The following is a 20,889-nucleotide window of genomic DNA, read 5'->3' on the forward strand; positions in this document are numbered from 1 at the left end:
TTTGTGTTTCTCTCTAAATTGAGAATCCACCATTATAGAATGAATTTTCAATGCATTTAACGAACTCAAAAGACTCTAAGTCTTTATTTTATTTACAGCCGCACGCGTGAATGATGGAGGTACATTCTTAGAGGGGTTTTTTTTTTGGTGTTGTTGTTAAAGTTCTGAAACTATTTTTAGTAGTCACACAACATTCATGTGTGGTAAGAGTTTTGTGCAAGTTGTGATAACATCAGCTGCTGTTTTTTGCTGCCAGAAGGCAAATGTTCTAGTTGTGTGCAGCATAAAATGGCACAAAAGTGCTTCCTGTGTTCCATGTGTATCATTGTGTTATCTGAGTATGTGTTCCTGGAGGATGCACCGCCATCCCTCATGTTTGCCTGGGAAAATCTCTGAACATTTCCCTAATAACACGGCAAGGTCAGCCATAAAGCCTCGCAGCAACCCGTACACTAAAGAAGGGTGTAAATTGTACAGTTTTAATGTTTAGTGTTTAGTTTAGTTTTTATTTTATAAGCTGCAATGCAGATGGAAAGAATTAAGTGGTCTTAGTAGTGCACGGACCTACTGACATCTACAACCACTCACTTTTCACGTTTAGGTAAGTGCTTCACCATTTCAGTCCTCTAGATGGCGTGAATATACACTTCCAAGTGTTGTTAAGCATGAAACAAATCAAGAAGAAGACCTGAAGCTCTGTGGACTTGGAATGTGAAAAAAAAAAAAACAAATATTGTCAATTGTGTCTTTAACTGTGCCGAAAGTTCAAAGAGACACAGATTTATGAAGTAGCCATGACAGAACTCTTCAACAAGGGTATCGGCGAACTCAAAGTCAATTTTTGTTCCCACAGTCCATGCCTAGCTTGAGACAGAAGCCTAATTGGCCTTTTCCACTCCCATAGGTGGAGCAGAGCCTCCTTTTAGCCTGCTTATATTTAGTTTATTACTGTTGACCCATTAAGTCATGAAATAGATAAACAGTACATCCATCTCTCCAGCCATCCATCTTCTACTGAGTATTCTGTTGAGGGTCAAGGGTGACCAAGAGCTTATCCCAGTTGACTGTAGCCAAAATGCAGACTACACCCCGAATTGGTCCCCACACAGTCATAGGACGAACTGTGTTATAGGTCCATGCATTTCATATGTTATCTTACAAATGACATGAATACTGTGCATTTGTTATGTTGAGGGAAGCCAACATCATTAACTGCTTAATTTGTAAAGGGTGAGGCAAAACAGGAGCAAGTGTGTTCTTATTGCTCTCGTACACTCAAGATGACCAACACAGCACACGACATGCATGATGATATCTCCATGCAGCAGTATATGACACACGTTATTTGTCATTGGACCCATCACGGATGTACCCGTGTGTTGAAAGCAGTGGCGGGTGGTGAGTTTTGAACATGGGCCTTCAGTGGGTATTTAGTGATTTAATCCACCTCTTAAAATGCCATAATGTCACAATTTGTACCCCCTGCACACCCCCAATAAAACAACAAGATACCAATGGCTACGTTCACATTGCAGAGCGTGTTACTGAACTATTTCTAAAAACGACTTTGCAAATTGACAGACAATTGTCTGTACAGTCTCCCTTTTAAGCACTCTCACTCACACACATCAATATGAAGGAGGCCAATGTGTGGCATTAAAAACGTATTTGAGGATATTACCAAAAGAAAAACAAAACTGTTACTTTTATATACCAATCAACTGAAGAAGTCAGCGTGTGTGTCATCAACAGTCTAGTTTGCCGTTTATGTGCTACGGTAGCTTGACTTCTAATTATCGAGGTTTATGAGCAGTGAACAAAGCTTTGAGAAATTAAGAGCATTTCTGTCAGGCTAATCGAATAATTAGTTTCTCGTAGCGCCGCGTAAGCATTCAGAACAATGTGTTCCTCTAGGAACAAGTTTCAGAGTGGCCGTGTTTTATTACTATGGGCTTCTATTGTGAGAGTCACAAGAGTCAAGTCAAAGTACTGTATGTGCGACCAACAGAGGCTTGAAAGTATGACAATGAGAAACATACAGTATGATGGGCCTGAACCAACTTTAACCAAAAAAAGTCGTTAAAAAACTTTTTTGCGTCCAAACCTTTGTTTAAAAGGACACACGTAGACATCTGAAGTCAAGAGAAAGTTGCTGAACTGAAACACTGCAGACCAAATAAAGACACAATAGGGAGCTCTTGTAAGCACGTGAGCGTGTGCACATATGGGAGGAAGAAGAGGAAGAAGGAGGCGTAGAGAGCCATGTAGCCGCCAGCACTGGCTCACTCCGGTTTGTGCTGCTTCTCACTGGCTTGGTCCCTAAGTGAGGGTGTGAGGTTAGCAGAAAGGGGGCAAGGATTTAGGACCCAACTGTCCTATAAAGTTTTCACAACTCTGGCTCGTGCATCATTGCTATAATCACCGTCAGCATCAAGGGAGCGCATGCATCCCCCTCCGCTGAAGCCAGACGCTCAAGTGTCACATGCACATCTTTGCAACATTGACAGTGGTCACCCTCGTTGTTTGTTCCCCACTGGCTCACTCATTTGCCGCCAGTTTGGATAATCTCGGTTGCGGTCGCAAATGGCATCAACTTGCATTGGCCTGCCTTCCGCCAGAAATCCCTCCCAGCCTCTCCTGGGCAACTAGGAGGCTCACAATTCAGCTGGGCAACATAACCCTTCAACATTTTATGGTTGTACTACAGGACTGTTAGTACAACTGGTGGTTTAAAATAGCCAGACTAGGCTCTAATGGAGATTGCTTAGTAGGCACCTGACTCTTACGGACGTAAAACTCTGCCCACCGCCCTCTGAACGTCTCACCACTTTGAAGACTCATGCTACTCGCCTTTATGTTCTCATTATTTCAATCATTAGCCAAAGGCCGTGACCACATTTGAGCATATGCACATTACCAAATTGGAAACTCATTCCATCCATTTTCAATGCCTCTTAACTTGATCTTCATCTAGAGCTTATACCCGCTGACTTTGGGCAAAAGTCTAACGTAGAGAGACAGACAACCACGCACACTTGCATTCACACCATCACCATGTGGGAACTGAATCTTCGGTGCCACCTAAAACCTCTCCAGCTGCTACATGAATTTCTCCCAGACCCGCAGTTTTCCTGACAGTCATCATTTATGCCGTCGCCCCTTCAGCTCTCAGGAAGAAAGGATTCTTTCATCACCATTCAAGATCAACAATCTTCTGACCAAAGATTGACCAATGATGATGACACATTGATTGAATGTAGCCCATAATGTTCTTTCGGTCACTTCTTCTGGGACACAGAAGACATTCAAGCAATGATGAACACTGAAGACCTATTAGACAGGCCCTACGCCAACCCACCCACATGGGCCAAGGGACCACAAGGATGTCAAACTACTCCAACAGTCCAACATGCAACTATGTGGCGATGAGCCCAAAGACATCTAATTTAGTATCCCCGTGACGGCTGGACGCTTGCGGCTTGTGGACATCAGGCTAATGGAAAATGTGACACGGACATTCAATCTGTGGAAAAACACGGCGATTCTTTATAGGAGCTTCTCTAACAGTACCAACAATGTGCACTTCCCAGATCCATGCATCCATTTAGGATCATCTACCCCAGGTGACTCATTTTTGTCGCGGGCCACAATGTAGATACGGTTTGCCTTGGAGGGCCATTATGGATTTTGGGAAACCATATAAATGTTTCATCCCCTCCACATCTTACATACACAGCGCACAACAAATTGATGAATAACAAGTTTTAAAATCAGAAGTCAAGAATAATGACTTATTGTGGATTACATATGACAATTTTGGTTCAGATTTCAGCAAGCATCATGGAACTTGACATGCTTGATTTGCTTTCGTGGGCCGCATAAAATGATGTGGCGGGCCAGATCTGGCCCCCGGGCCTTGACTTTGACACCTGTGATCTACGCTTATCTGATGAGAGGTGTGTAGCCCAGTTGACTCCGGGCAAGAGTTGAGGTGCACACATTTGCTCCATTTTTCTGCCCCAGAAGGAACACAAGTTGCAAATGCACCTGCAGAAACGCAACCTTCAACTGACATTCTGCCTTGAAGATATTCTTGAGGGCAGTGAAACACCACCACGGCACATTAGCGTGCCGGGAAAGAACATCAGGTGTGCCACAGAATTTAATTCGTCCCAAAATTATTATTTATTTAGAACGAATAAAGCAAACCATTTACACAACAGAATTTCTGTTAGATAGAAGGGTCCACATTTCACACAGATCTCGTCCATTTATGAGTAAATTGAAATCAGATTATTTCGGATTATTTACTGCACAGTTTTTGTCACATTTTTTTTTGGTGGTGTGCCATGAGATTTTTTTTTTAATGTAAAATGTGTACCTTGACTCAATAAAGAATGGGAACCACTGCTTTCGGGAATATGATCTCCACAACGGGAAAGCTTGCACCTTCTTTCACCCTCAGTTAAATCCTCAGTGTACAAATTTGAATAAACTTTATTTAATTCATAAATCTGCCATCGAGGAGTTCTTTTAGACCCTTCCGTTCCCCCACATTCTTGCACCAGAGTCTTTTAACCTCATAAATGGACAGAAATTCCCACAGACACATTCCAAAGTCCTATATAAAGTTTATGTTGAGGAGACTGCAGCAATTTAAGATTCTAGTGTAGTGTGGGTTAATGGATTATCCTGTTTGTGGTATTTCTGGTGTGGAAAGCCCCGCAAGATGTTGCATCTCATTGGGCATATCCCACCTAAATAAAAAATTTTCAACAAAATTCCTTTCGTTTCGACGTCCTGCAGGAGTAACAGCAGGGTGATCCAATTTTTGGGGTCCGTTATGAATCATTCAGCTTTTGTTTGGAGATCTCATCAAGACTGAGATTGATTGTGAGAAAAAAAATGTTTCAGGCACAGGAACACACATAAAAACAATAAATAAATAAAATAAAAAGTGCAATAAGTCATGTCACAGCTCATGGACATGTAATAAATGCAATTTCCAGTCCAAGACAAATATAACATAGACCCACGTCTCGAAAGCTCCCTTCAAGGTTTGACAGGAGAAAATATTTTCAAAACATTTCCTGCTGGATGTGGAGAAGCATACAACACGTACAGTCCATTCATGGTAAAGGAAATGGCCACATTTTAATTGCCAGGAAATATTATTAAAACACAGATGAGGAGCTTTGCAATGAAGAATGAAAGTGGCACGACCTCACCCATGTCCAGATGCAACTGATTTTTCAGCTGCAAGGTAGAAGGAGAGACTTTGCCAAAATGTTCACGACTTGGGTGAGGTGGCAAGGCGGATTTGGATTTGAAGAAGGGGCACTTGAGTTTTATGACTATTCATCAAATGAGTCATGTGAGCTCATTCATATCCATGCACATTTGAGCACGCAAATTTGAAAGTGCCAATGATGTCGTTGAGATGAACGAAGCCAAACAGATCTTTTCTGCAGGCAGGATTGCTCGTGAAAAACATACACCTGAGGGCGCTCCTCCAAAGCCCAATTCCAATAAAGCTGGGACATTGTGCAGAATGAAAATACAAACAGAATACAATGATATGCAAATCCTTTTTAACCTGTATTTAACCCAATACACCACAAAGGACAAAAGGCTCAGTGATTCACGAGCAAGGATGGCACCCAGCTCTCACTACTTAGCGTGAGCAAATAGTCCAACACTTTGAGAACATTTCTCAATGTGTAATTGTGGGGCATTTGGGGATTTTATTATCTACGGTCCAAAATGTCACTCCAAAGATTTAGAATCTAGAGAAATCTCTGCATGTAAACTGCAAGTCCAAAAGCCAACATCGAATGCCCATGACCTTCAATACCGCAGCTGACATTATTTTATAAAACAAGCATCCTTGTGGAAAGGATGCTGCCACGTGGGTTCAAAAACATTTCAGAAAACCTTTCTTAATCAACACAGTTTGTTGCAACATTTACAAAGGCAGGTTAAAACACTACAATCCAAAGCAGTACCCAGAAATTCCAGTACTTGAAGGGTAATACTGTACATGGTTTGGAGCAACAGAAGCTGCCAACCAAGCAGCGATGTCCCTTCTTATTTTAGCAAGAGAATGTCAAGCCACTTTCTGCGTGTGTTACAACAGTGTGGCTTGGTAGTAAAAGAGTGTGACTACTAGAAAGTCCTGCCAGCAGTCCAGACCTGACTCCTACTGACAATTTATGAAGCACAAAATATAATAATGAAGACTCCAGAATGCTGAGCAACTGAAGTTGGATATCAAGCAAGAATGGGAAAGAATTCAAAAATTCTACGTACAAAGCTTCAAGAATGTCTTTACTTCCCAAAATGCTTTTTGTTTGTGGTTAAAAGGAAAGTTGATGTAACACAGTGGAAAACATGGCCTAGCTATTTTGGAGCAAGTTACAGACATCAAATTCAAAATGAGTGGATATGTGCAAATAAATACATTACATACATACGTCTTTTTAGTGTATTCAACTGAATATAGCTTGAAAAGATTTGTAAAGGATTGTATAATCTTTTTTAAAAATTTCTACATCTACACAGCGCAGCCCGCTGGTCCAGTGGTTAGCGCGTCAACCTCACAGTGCAGAGGTACTGGGTTCAACTCCAGCTCCGGCCTCCCTGGGTGGAGTTTGCATGTTCTCCCCGTGCCTGCGTCGGTTTTCTGCGGGTACTCCGATTTCCTCCCATATTCTAAAAACATGCATGGCAGGCTGATTGAACACTCAAAATTGTCTCTAGGTGTGAGTGTGAGTGCGGGTGCTTGTTTGTCTTTGTGTGTCCTGTGATTGGGTGGCAACCGGTTCAGGGTGTCCCTCACATACTGTCCGAAGAGAAATGGAATAGGCTCCAGCACGCCCCGCAACCCTTGTGAGCATAAAGTGGTTCAGAAAATGGATTGATGGATTGATCTACACAATGTCCCAACTTCATTGGAATTGGTGTTGTACCACGCAAAACTCCATAGATGATATTTCAACGCATATGGTTCAGCAACACACATATACAGACAATATAACAACATTCATAGGGATTATTTATCCTCTGTGAAAAATGCCTAATGTTACAGACTGCTCTTACTGAGCAGCTGTAACCGTCTCCTTTGTGTATTTGCATGTCCATGTAATCCACTGCCTTTTGGTGGCCAAGGAAGAGATGCTTGAAGAAGCTCCACAATTAATGCATGAAACCATGATCTGCAAACTGTTTAATTCTTTGTATTTAAATGGTAATCTTGTATTTTTATTTAATGTAAAATACTGTGGAGTGCTGTTTTTTATATGAAAACCGTTTTTCTTTTGTAATTTGTGTTTTAAGGCAGGGCTGGAACAATTAAATGGCAATTTCATTCATTTGAGCAGGTAAAGAAAATTTTAGATACAAGTGATCTGAGCTATGAGCATGGTCAAGGAACCAATGAAATTCATAAATCAAGGGACCAAAGTAGCTGGTTCTCTGCAGTGACTGTTTCTGGGAGCCAGCCTTTTGGAATGTTTTATTGTGAGGTAACAGTGTAGCTAATTACTCATTCCCATAGCTTTGCACTTATTTGGTGAAGGTCTGAGATTTCCTAGCGGAACTACTGTACACCCATCATGTCATAGCTCAAAGTTAAGCAAAGCTGCAGTGTTCAGACAGATTTGTATTAACTAACGAAATGATTCCCTGTTGGCCAGCACATACTTCAAGGTTTGACAGAGTTGTAGTTGTGGGGGCAAGGAGGATTTGGGTTTGGAAATAGTTCAATTGGCGGCTTGGTGAAGAAGTGCTGCCTCCATGAGTGAAAATTTTTGTCTTTATGGGGGTTTGCTTTGCTCTTCAGATGGACCATTTGATAACATGTAGCTGTTTGTTTAGTCGTGGTCCTCTAGCTCCACTCTCAGTCCTCATGGTAATGAGAGCCCATTCGCCCATTTGTGTGGTGGGTGGGGCGAGCAGCGGCTTACCTGCATGACATTGGACCCATTTCCGAACAATCAATTCAACCAGTGTGAATCGTACATGTGGTGTAAGTCTTTTAGTCAGAAGAGTGTCAGAAACCTTTATTCAACTTGGAAACTATTTTAAATGATGAAAAAAAAAAGCCAAATATGTGTCTTCTAATTTCCAAGAGTGAACGGTAGTGTTTAGGAACTTTGATGAATAACAGAAAACGGCAGACATCATTGATGTTTGTTTACTATATTTGTGGATTTTCGGCCTAAAGAAGCATGACCCCAACCTGTTGGCAGCAGAACAGACTCCCACCCATGTTTGCCGGAATGGTGAAGATAGCTGGAGCTATAAAAATATATTAATAGTGTGTGCATCTGATCTTGGCTGAAAGTAGAAGAAGGGTTAGTATGAAAATACGTTTAGAATCTGGCAGCTGGCTGAGTCCACTAATAGCACCAGTTCTCATGATGTCTGGGATCCGCAGCCAGCATGACCTCGCCAACCTGCTGCTAGCGCTCTTTATGACGTGTCAGAGCCCACCACCATCGGGACAAAAACTGTTTTTGTTCTCTTCACGTGAGACCACCCAACAGTCCAACCATTATCCACGGTATACCGGTAGTGTATATTCAGTTCTTGGCCACGGGGAGTTGCTGACGATATCCCATCTGGCTGGGGGCTGGCAATCAGTCCACAGACAGAAAACATTCATGCCCTCATTAAGACTATCAATTAATGGGAACCACTTGTGCTGCACGTTGTCAGATGTGGACAGACTTTGCTGCATGCTAAATATCGCCGGACAGGTTGTCTGAGTACATCTACATACATGTTTAAGACAGAGGTTTATTACAATGTGAAAATCAATCAATTGTCAATTAGTCATAATTTAGCCACCTTTGACACTTGACAAGAGAGTTTTTTCAAGTTTTATGGCTGCAATAAAATCTGGTCAAAGAATAGTTCCTCTGGATACTTTTGAATATTGCACCACTTTCTGGTACTTTATAGCCTAGTTTTGTGGTCGTGGCCATTTGTTGCACTGATCAATCAAGAAAAGTGCTGAGTGCAGTCACGGACTGCCCGTAGTATGCCAAAAATTGGAATAAAACTTTGATTTACATCTAGAGCTTTGATTTAACTGAAAGATATGGCTTTTCTTTATTCACTTCTGTGCCTGATTTAAAAATGACAAAAATGGAGTTAGCCCATAGTTCTCAGTGGTTCGCTTTTATCTGCGATTCACTGGTGACCAGTCCTGGATGCACCCCACCACTCGCCCAAAGTCAGCTGGAACAGGCTACAGATCACACGTGATTGAAAGTATTTTCAGCAGACAGTGCATGAATAAATGGAGCGACAGATGAATCATCATAGTATATCATGTTTAGAGCAAGACATGTCGAGAAACAGTACAAACCTGAAAACGGATTTCGCAAAACTGACATGATGGAATTACTATGCTCGCTTCTATGTACTGGCCATGAAGGGTGCTGGTAACATTACATTTCACCAGGACACCCAACATTTGTAGTATTTTGAGGAACAGGACACCTTTTTTTGTATTTACACTTGTTACACTGATCTCAAGCTGTAAATGTTTTTTCTTTTTTCAATTTCAACTCTATTTCAGAGGAAAAGGCGCAGGATTTATAATAGCAGTTTATAGGAGGAGTTTATGGATAGCATAATTCACTCTTGTGTGTATTGGAATACACATTACAACTACTTGGGCAGGCAGAATAGTGGAGTTGGCCAATCGGTTCGGAGGTTCTGGGTTTGAATCTGGGCTGCGGTCTTCCTGGGTGCAGTGTACATGTTCTCCACAGCCACTGCTCTGAAACTTTCTCGTGAGCACATACAGTATAAATAGATAAGAGCAACCTAAATAGGCTCATAGCAAGTAGCACAGAGTCCATGCAGTGGAATGTGGGGCATGCGTGCAAGAGCATCAATATATTTAATAACAGAGTTCACCTTGAGATTCCTAACGTAGGCCTACTCTTTACTATGGAACACCGGCCTGTAGTTGGATCTGCAGGGGTGGGGGGAGGCTGCGGGGTTGCAGGGTGGAGGGAGCAGGCCTTTAAATGTGCTGTGTATCCTCTTCCACTTGTCAAGAATGTGTATCCAAATTGTTCCTGGTGACCATCAGCGCATGACGGAGCACTTGAGGAAGAGGCGGCTGAGTCAGGAGAGAGAGAGAGAGAGAGAGAGAGAGAGAGAGAGAGAGAGAGAGAGAGAGAGGAGGGCAGAACAGAGGAAGTGAGGAGGGGCATGCACGCAGCCCACACTGGATGAGACCGGTTCTGCTAGCACTCAGCACCACCCCTATGCTCCTTCTTCCTCGTCTCTAGTTTCCTGTCTTCATCTCAGCAGCCCAAGAGAAGAGAAGCCAAGTGACAATGACTGATTTTTTTTTTTCTTGTGCAGAGTTTTGAATGTTCACTTCAATTTGAACTAACAACGTAGGAAAGGAGATGACAGCTGTAATTGTTGGTATCCCAAACAAATCTGCAGGGTTTGCAGACCCCGAAGAGGCTAAAGATGTAAACATTCCTGGCAGCCTATGACAAATGTTTCCACTCCCGATTTGTCCAGACATCATCACATCAAAACTAGAGCTTGCAGAATGACAAAGTGTCGACATTGCATGCGCTTGATCACTTTTTGGCTTCTGCAGCTCGCTGGATCAGCTGTGTGACTCCTCCTCATTGCAACTACTGCGCGCAAACACGTTTAATCCAAACACTTTTTACGGTGCTTATTTGTGGGCTCTCGTGGCCCAGGTCGCGTGCACAAACACGCAGCTCTGGTGTCAGCTAGAAATCTAATCGCTCCACTTCTAATTAAGGCTTGTTTACAGACCATGACAGATAGTGAGCACCTTCTGTTGACCAGTAAACACACTGGAGCATCTTCTCATTTCATTAGCATCCATCACATTCTACTGTGTTCTCTTGATATTAGAATCCATGAACATTTTTCTGCGGTGAATTGTTTCTGAGCCGTTGACTTTTGGGTTGCTGCTCGAATGTGAGTCGCGCACGTGCGCAGCAGCCATAAATCAGGATTTCAAACTTCCGGCTGAGTCAGCATGTTGCTATATGTGCGGTATTGGGGATGTACACAATGCACATTATGTGCGCACATCTGTTTATGTTGACTTTGCGACGCACAGAGACTCGTCACGCTCACATAAACGGATTTTTCACTTTATGATGGGTTAGCGGTCCTGTTCTTGATGGTCTATTTTTCTTTTCGCCCTCTAGGCCATATAGTGTAAAAAAGGCAGGGAGCTCTTTGTTGGAAGAAGGTGTGACTCTGAAGAATCCAACTTGGATGCACTGAAGAGGATCTATTTACTGTTGTAAAATGGATCATGCTGCCTGACAGGCAAAACCGTGAAACTCGCGTGCAGCAGCAGCAGCAGCAGGGGGAGGAGCCCGCATTCACTCAGCAAAACATCTGACGTATTAGGAGCACAGCAACAAAAGAGACACCAAATAACCTCATCAGAAGAAAAGTGTGCAGATTGCAATTCCACGCCGAGCAGTTCATTGCAAAGGACCCCTAAATCAGAAATTGGGTCACTTTAGCTTTCATACCTAACACTGTCCAACCAAAGAGCTCCTCATAAGTCCAAACTGCCCCACTTAGCCCTTGGCGGGGTGTCACGATGACCATCAGATGGCAGCATGCACAGTCTATCTATGGTCGCCACACGGCAGCTTTGTGAACCTGATCACGGGCACAGAACATGGTGTTCTGTCCGCCCCGCAGCTGCCAGAACCCAATCGTGAGGGTCTCATTAGTCATTTGTTGCCTCATTCTTGCTTGTCTGATGTGAGATACATATGAGCACACGTGCTTCAAGCACATTAGCGAGCACGTCGGGGTCATTTATATTTGACACTTTTAACTTGAACATACACACCTCATGTTCCGGGTCAATTTTTGCCAAGAATATCCTCTTAATCATTGTCAATATCAAATGAGGAAATAAAGATTTAGTACATTTATTTAACCTTTATTAATCTAGTTAAGGCAACTGAGAACACATTCTTATTTGAAATGCCCACCTGGCAACAGACTGCAGAGTAAAACTTAGCAAAAACATCAACAGTAAAAAGTATGCAGTCTGAGGTTACACAATACATGACATTGCATTGACATTACAGGTGAAGGTTCTTTTCATTCTTTGATATTGGGACAAATGAGGTGAATTTTATGATTTGTTGCAGAAGGGTGCAGTTGTTTGGAGCAGAAAATCGGTGGTACCCTAGGGTGTACCCCACCTACTGCCAGAAGACAGCTGGGATGGGCTCCGGCACACCCGCGACCCTTGTGAAGGTTTTAACTTCAAAACTTAAAAAAAAAGACGACTCAACTGATTGAGTCTTGGGGACAAAGGGAGACTTTTTTTTTCACTCAAAACATCACTTTGAATTCTGCTAGTCTGCTTTTCGTGGCAGTCAAAGTAGAGAATGGCTAATAATAGACAGTTGGCATCTGCGGAAATACAGAACGTATTGGAGGAATGTGACAGAGCAGAGGAAAAAACAAGAATGCTGAAAGCAGGTCATCATGTTGTTGTTGTTGTGTGAGGATCTCATTGCAATGATCTACATTTGGGAGTTGAATCCCATATTTGTTCCCAATAAAGCGTCTGCTGCATCAGAGCAGAAAGGGCGGGACCAAGGAGGGGAAGTGCCTGTACAGTAACTGTTTGCAAAAAAACTTGTTCATTCTAGTGATGGGATTTTCGGCTCTTTTCGGTGATCCGGTTCATTTGGATCGGCTCAGTGAAAAGAGCCGGCTCTTTTTGGCTCTCAAACGGCTCGTTTAACTTTAGCTTTTCTTTTAAATATTTATGACAAATTTAGCATACATTTTGATAAATGACTTGGTGAACTAAACATTGCACTCTACTGACTGCAAATAGCAACAATTATCAAGCAAAGGAATGGCTTTTTACTTATTTTATTGAACATTAAAAAGGCTCCAAACAATAAACAAGCAAAAAAAATTAAAATTCAACCAACAACAATCAATTATGGTGCATCATAACAAAAATAGTGAGTATTAACTGCAACAGCAGCAGTGAACAAAACAAACATAAGTTACTCCTTGCTTTATTTTAACAAACATAAGCTACTCCTTGCTTTATTTTAAATTTGCAGTCAACAAAACTAAATACTTCAACTTGGAAAGGGTTTCGTGTTGTTGCACGCTTGGCTAATACTGTAAATTAAATTCAGATTGCTTGCCAAACGCCTTTGTGGTTTCCCGGACAGTAAGGGGCGATATGAACTAAAGACATCCAATTCACCGAGAAGAAGAATAAGTACAAGCACAACAACAGTACCACATCCGGTTAAATGAGCACGTTTTTCCGCTGTCCACAAGCCCTGTTCTCAGTGAGTAATTTAAAAACAACGGTACCACATCTGGTTAAATGAGCAAGTTTTTCCGCTGTCCACAAGCCCTGTTCTCAGTGAGTAATTTAAAAAGTTTAAACTGACTTCGCAGTTTATCTCTGAGTGTATCTCTGTGTTATTACGACACGTTACTCCTTTAATTTTGTTGTTGTGACTCAACGTAAAAAACAACGTCAGCAAAGGGGGCAGCGAGCGAGCACGCCGCCGACAAGTAGACCTCAGCTGTCAATCAAAAGGTTTCGAAAGAAGGTTGCTCATTGTACTTTAGGTGTGGGGAGAGAGCCGCGAGTGGATCACTCAAACAGATGCATTGTGAGTGTTTGGAAATGGACGGGTTGATAGTAAAAGTCTGCCACTTTACGAATAACGACTCAAATTAAAAAGAAAAAAAGAAACAGCTTTTTTTATGGACTACAGTGTGTGACTTTCCACTTTAGTTTTGTTTTTCTGCCTGACCAGATTCGTCAGATTACTGGGCCAAAGGCGCAGCTGCCAGACTCGGAGGACATGCGGAAGGGACGCCAACCTGCATTTGGACACGTGTGAGTACTGAGCATTGTGGTGTGCTTGAAGAGCTGATGTCTGATGTCACGTTGCACCACAAGGTGGAGGTGAGTGCGCCCGCCTGTCTGTCTCTCACTCAACTTAAACTTGTGCTTCGTATACTGCACAACAGTGTCAACTCCACATAGACAACCCGAGCATCATCAAGCACTTCTGGAATATGTTTTTAAACCTTGAAGTGGGCCAAGTTAGTTTAAAAATGTGTCGATGTATGCATATACTGTATGTATACTGTATATAATATATACATACATATGACTAATTTGGCCCACTTCAATGTCATTTAAAAACTTGACCAGAAGAGTGTGATCACTGATCATATTGTTGTGGAGTACACGGCAGTTGTCTCAGTGAGAGAAGTCGGACGTGCTCATGTCCCCCTTGGTGTGTCATGAGATGTCAGTGACATCACGCATGAGCTGGTCAAGCACATGCTCCCATTTCAGGCCTGTTGTCAGTGTTTGTGTGCGTGCAACTTGAACCGGCCCACACAAAGATTGACTGGTCAAATGCTTTCACATTGTCATGTTCGCTTTTCTGTCCAATAAATTGTTCAACTTGAATTCGAGTCTTTGCCTATCATGACCAAATCCATCCTCAACTCACTCGAAGCCTTTTCAAAGACTGACGTCTTGAGCTGAGACTTGCGCTTCAGTCACATCAGACATTCTTTTCACTGTGCCCTTGATCTCCACATGACTCGAAACTCCAGGAATCGAGCTTTTGGATCATGTGACACCGAAGGGAACAGTGAAAAGACTGATGTGTCTGATGTGACCCAAGTGCAACTTTGAAAAAGTGCTGCAATCCGCCCCAAACCACACCCAATTTGACATCCACCAATTGCAGTGAGGCCCGAATTTGCATAACCTAAAACCCTAATTTGCATAACCGTGCCCACTTTAAAAGTTCTGACCAATCAGATTGTTATACATTTGCATAGCCATGCCCCAAAGAGCCCGCCAATCGGAGAAAGCTGCCTGGAAAAAAAATCCAGGAAAAAAAATTTTTGGAAAAAAAAAATTGAAAAAAATTCAGAAAAAAGTTTAGCAAAAAACTACATAACCACACCCATTTCCACCAATCACAGCATGTTATCATCTTGCTCCACCCACTTTCGCAGCTATCAGCGAATCATCAGCCATCATTCCAGCCAGGCCACACCCACTTTACTGGATTTAGCTGCCTGGAAAAAAAAATCCAGGAAAAAAAATTTTTGGAAAAACATTTGAAAAAAATTCAGAAAAAAGTTTAGCAAAAAACTGAAGTTGAGTTGAAGTGTTCTTTGTAATCAAGCTTTATTTCTTTTGCAGAGTAGACAATCACAAAAGCAGAGGAAAAAGTTGCAAGTTGGATGGCAGTCTGCTTGTTGCTGGGCGGCGAAGTGGTCAGCTCTCGAGAAGAACGTGGGACAGGTGTGTTGACCTGAGAGGAAAAGCATCCGTGAGTTACACGTAAGTCAATTTCTTGTGCAGACAAAGATGTGTTGGGCATGAAACTTACCAGGGAGATAGACTGTTGGGTCTTTCGAGAGCAGGAATCCGATCATGTTTACTGCTGCCTGGGGGAGAAAAAAAAAGTCAAAAAAGTAGTCATGATGGTGCATTGAACGAGTGTAAATGTCTCCTACTTTTCAGGCTGGCCCAAAGTTTGACTTGAGCACCTTGCGAATAACAGGAAGAAGAGCAAAAAGTGTTGCCTGCTGGTCTGTGCTCGTAGGTGGACTCTGGCGGTGAGCAGGTGACTCCCTCTTGTGGCACGGAGGACCCAAGAACAATCTTCCTTCGTCTGAAAAAAATGAAATGAGGCTTGTTGTGTTGGGTCTGTCTCAGTGACGGACTGAGGCTGCTGTTGTCTTTTTCTCTGATCAAAACAATGTTGTCTGTTCCAGTGTCCCCCTAGCGGATATTCCACGAATTGCACCCTATTAAAAATATTCATTCCGTGTCTTTTGTGCATTTTTTCACTTTTAAATTATCCTGCGGGCCTGATCAAACCTCCTTGCGGGCCGGTTCCGGCCGTATGTTGTACACCCCTGATGAATAGTAAGGCGTTTTCACCCGAAAAAAACGACCATGTATAGTAAGGCGTTTTTAGCCGAAAAAAACGACCATGTATAGTAAGGCGTTTTTAGCCGAAAAAAACGACCATGTATAGTAAGGCGTTTTTAGCCGAAAAAAACGACCATGTATAGTAAGGCGTTTTTAGCCGAAAAAAACGACCATGTATAGTAAGGCGTTTTTAGCCGAAAAAAACGACCATGTATAGTAAGGCGTTTTTAGCCGAAAAAAACGACCATGTATAGTAAGGCGTTTTTAGCCGAAAAAAACGACCATGTATAGTAAGGCGTTTTTAGCCGAAAAAAACGACCATGTATAGTAAGGCGTTTTTAGCCGAAAAAAACGACCATGTATAGTAAGGCGTTTTTAGCCGAAAAAAACGACCATGTATAGTAAGGCGTTTTTAGCCGAAAAAAACGACCATGTATAGTAAGGCGTTTTTAGCCGAAAAAAACGACCATGTATAGTAAGGCGTTTTTAGCCGAAAAAAACGACCATGTATAGTAAGGCGTTTTTAGCCGAAAAAAACGACCATGTATAGTAAGGCGTTTTTAGCCGAAAAAAACGACCATGTATAGTAAGGCGTTTTTAGCCGAAAAAAACGACCATGTATAGTAAGGCGTTTTTAGCCGAAAAAAACGACCATGTATAGTAAGGCGTTTTTAGCCGAAAAAAACGACCATGTATAGTAAGGCGTTTTTAGCCGAAAAAAACGACCATGTATAGTAAGGCGTTTTTAGCCGAAAAAAACGACCATGTATAGTAAGGCGTTTTTAGCCGAAAAAAACGACCATGTATAGTAAGGCGTTTTTAGCCGAAAAAAACGACCATGTATAGTAAGGCGTTTTTAGCCGAAAAAAAGCGACCATGTATAGTAAGCCATTTTTAGCTGAAAAAAACGACCTACTAAGGCGTTTTAACCCAAAAAAATCGACCATGTGTAGCAAGGCATTTTTAGACGAAAAAAATGACCATGTGTAGAAAGGTGTTTGTTTGTTTGTTTGTTTGTTTGTTTGTTTGTTTATTGAACATATATAAAACATACAATAACATGACAAAATGTAAACAGACGAAAAAAAACGACCATGTATAGTAAGGCGTTTTTGGCCGAAAAAAACGACCATGTATAGTAAGGCGTTTTTAGCCGAAAAAAACGACCATGTATAGTAAGGCGTTTTTAGCCGAAAAAAACGACCATGTATAGTAAGGCGTTTTTGGCCGAAAAAAACGACCATGTATAGTAAGGCGTTTTTAGACGAAAAAAAACCCGACCATGTATCGTAAGGCGTTTTTAGCCAGAAAAAACGACCATGTACACATAAGGCGTTTTTCGACGAAAAAAACGACGATGTATAGTTAGGCGTTTCATGTATTGTTTCAAGATGCTTTATTGATTCGGGCAACTCCGCTGGAATAGTTGAGACGCAAGTCTCATCTGTATGCTTGCGGCGTGCTCTCTGCTGGTCCCAACGGGCCGGGGGCTGAAGAACCTGCAAAACCTAAAGGATAGCGGTGAAATCAAACTTTGTTTCAGATTGGGGAGGAAACATCGTATGACTTTCTGAGGGCCCCAATAACTTTTCCCCCTCAAAGTATTCACTGTATATCGATCAACATGTCAGAAACTTTCGGTCTTAAACTCCAGCAGAGGGCCCGCCATTGGCAAGGGGAAACAATAAACCCGATTTCACTTTCCAATGTCAGCTAACAGCAGAAAGAATCATTGTAAAATTCGACCGCAAACTCGCAAAGAGGCTCGCGCCCGTCGTCGACGGTGTTGACAAGGTCTTTACGAAACGTAAGGGCGCCCTCTACCAGTGACCAATAGGAATGACAAACCTTCGACTGAAGTGGCTCTCAACTTGACAAGTACAGTCCCACCGAAAAAATACAACTCCCTGGGTACCTTTATCAGGTGCTGTCTCACCATGTTGGTCTTTGTTGTTGTGTTTATGATTCTCTGGACAAGTTGGAACTGGGAAAGTGAAATCTTTTGCATACCTGTCAACCTCGGCTAATCGCTGCCCTTATAAATGATTACGATTCCCCTTACAAAGCAACAAAAACCCTTACAACGGCTTACCGCGCATGCGCACATCATGCTTTATCAATCCTACCTACACAGCGATGAAAAAAAAATATACGATTGAGAATGACTTTTGCTGGTTTGCCGTGACAATAGTAGCGATCGACTATGGCATTGTCGTTGACTACCAGCAGGTGAGACGATCTGGATTTGAGCTAAAATGGTCTTTGTGAGATCGGTTCACAATTGGGTTTTTTTCGGTATAAAAGTTGTAATACGCCGTACATGATTTGAAATGATAAAAAACCGTATAAAATACGGGCAAAAACGGACAAGTTGACAGGTATGTGTCTGTCTGTGGCTGCGCAGACGCGACGGAGCATGTGCTCTGCGTGCACTCTGTGCAGTACCTACCAAGCCCCTTGCCTCTCCCCTTTCTCTTCTGCCAAACCTCGCTTCAGACACGTGAAAACGAGAGAGCGACAGAGAGAGAGAGAGAGAGAGAGAGAGAGAGAGAGAGAGAGAGAGAGAGAGAGAGAGAGAGAGAGAGAGAGAGAGAAAGAGAAGCAAAATGACAGAGCTGGCTCTCGAGGGAGGGTGCCGGCTCTCATCGTTCACTTCAAAGAGCGGGCTTTTTGTACCGGCTCGTTCGCGACCGACACATCACTAGTTCTTTCGTTGTTTTCCTTTCTCTGCAATTGGACGTCGTCTATTCACCACGTGTCCCATGTGACCCACAAAGTCATAATGAGTTTCGGCTTCACGTGATTATATTTCAACAGGTTGTTTTGTCTTAAGCAAAACAAAGAACACACTTGTAAAATACTGCCCGTGGGCGGAAAAAAAGTAGATGAAGAAAATAACAAGTAAGATAACATTCAACATTTTTATACAGTTTAAGAAAAGGCTTGTATCTTCCGACTTACCTCATGGTCTGACAGACGAAATATTTTGAGATACTGCACTCGACAAAGTCAGAAAAACTCTTTTGAAATGTTTTGCTTTTTTCTTTCTTGTCCTTTCATCAATTTTGGAGGACATCCACTTGTGCGCAATGTCTCTTGTTTTCATATGTTGTCGCAATTGTGATTGTAATGATGGCGTCTTTCACGATGCCGCGTCCAATGCAATTGCTTAACGTTCAAATTGATTTCAGACCCGATCAACTGAGACCTTTAATTCTGAAGTGGGCCGATTTCTTTTTATTTTAATATAAAAATAACAACAAGCAGATAAGATGAACTTTATTTGAGGCTCGGATCCAGTTTAATTAATAGTCCGAGACTTGAACTAAATACTATTTACAAATAACAATAATAATACCTGCATGCCACTCAAGGTCAGCTAACATGACTGCGCGCGACGAGTTAACTCTGAACACGTCCTTATGTGTTCAACAACCTCATTTGGATTTTATTTGTAAAACAGTCAGGTTTGTGTTTTAACGATATACTATAGATATTTACCTTTTTAACTTCCCTAAAGCTTTGGAGTTATTTTGATGTTCTACCAATAATGCCTGACAACAAAACTACTTTATGTACTAACTGCAAATTGACTTTTACTCTTTCATTTCGGCATAGGTTTGGCCTGTTTTGGAAGTCTGCAATTCCTCTCACGATATTAGAGCTCCCTCTAGTGGACAAACAATCAATGTCTATTGCATGACATATTTCAACAGCACAAACCACACTTGAAACTCGTCACGCTAAAAAAGAACGCCTACTTCCATGCATAAACCATGTCCCACGATTTAATAACAAGGCTGTTTTTGTTAAAAGGGTATAAATTGCTCTACACAGTTACGTGTGTGGTCTTCAGAAAAAGAAATGTGTATATGAAAAATGTGAAACAGCGTGACCTTGGGGAACGTCTCAGATTTATGCTAACGCAAAAAAAAAAAAAAAAAAAAAAAGCATTCATCAATCAATTTTCTGTATCACTTGTCTTCTTTAGTGTTGCGGGTGAGCTGGAGCCGATTTTAAGATGAGTCATCATCGATGGGCAGTTTCAAGCTTTCAGTCAATCAAACGTTCATGTTTTTGGAATGTGGAAGGAAGGCTGGAGGAAGCGCAAACACTCACACAAGCACAGGAAGAACATGCAAACTGCATTTCAGAAGACCAGTGACGAGGTGCCCACCAAAGTGTCGTGGTAACCACACCACCACCACCGTGCTGGGAGTTAGGTCACGAGAGCAATTTGAAGATACTTGACGTCAAACATTTGAAGTAACCTGAGTTAAATATGACATTTGTGGACTGTTCATCTTTTTATTGTTGAGCTGCAAATACTCACCCAGTGGTGGAACATGCATTTGTTACCTGGTCCTTCATTAGGGACTGATTTGACCCAACTCTCACACCCCCGCGCGCCAAGGTTGAATTCTCACGTGAACCAACAGTAGTTGGCTGTGGATCCAGTCGTGTATTTTCGCGTGTCACATGGTATCAGCACAATGTGAAACCAAAAGTATTGTTCCAACACTTACTATTGCACATATATTTTACCTTGTCCCGTAACATTACTGACATCCCCGTGACAACAAGCTCCAGAGATGCTGTCTGCAAATACACAAATGTCATCATCAGGTGGACAGACCTTTGATGACAATCGATTTGCTAAAGCCTCTTCAGTCTTCAAGGTGAACGAGTTGGTAATCCACAGCTAAGACACTGACATAGACATCCATCCATCCATCCATCCACCCATCTTCCAATCCGCATTATCCTCACAAGGGTCGCGGGGGGGGGAGGGTGCTGGAGCCTCGGGACAATTTAGAGGGTGTTCGGGCAGTAGGCGGGGGACACCCTGAACTGGTTGCCAGCCAATCGCAGGGCACACA

General features: G+C 42.2%; 1 long non-coding RNA gene across 1 annotated transcript; it reads left to right on the forward strand.

Annotated features, from left to right (window-relative positions):
- The first annotated feature begins 13,210 nt into the window (after nucleotides 1-13,210).
- On the forward strand, nucleotides 13,211-15,319 carry LOC109519149 (uncharacterized). Its single transcript, XR_002168886.1, has 3 exons — nucleotides 13,211-13,373; nucleotides 13,854-13,936; nucleotides 15,272-15,319. It is a non-coding gene; the product is annotated as an uncharacterized LOC109519149 (long non-coding RNA).
- Nucleotides 15,320-20,889: the final 5,570 nt, after the last annotated feature.

Source organism: Hippocampus comes, unplaced genomic scaffold, assembly GCF_001891065.2.
Source record: "Hippocampus comes isolate QL1 unplaced genomic scaffold, H_comes_QL1_v1.1 scaffold132, whole genome shotgun sequence".
Taxonomy (NCBI): domain Eukaryota; kingdom Metazoa; phylum Chordata; class Actinopteri; order Syngnathiformes; family Syngnathidae; genus Hippocampus; species Hippocampus comes.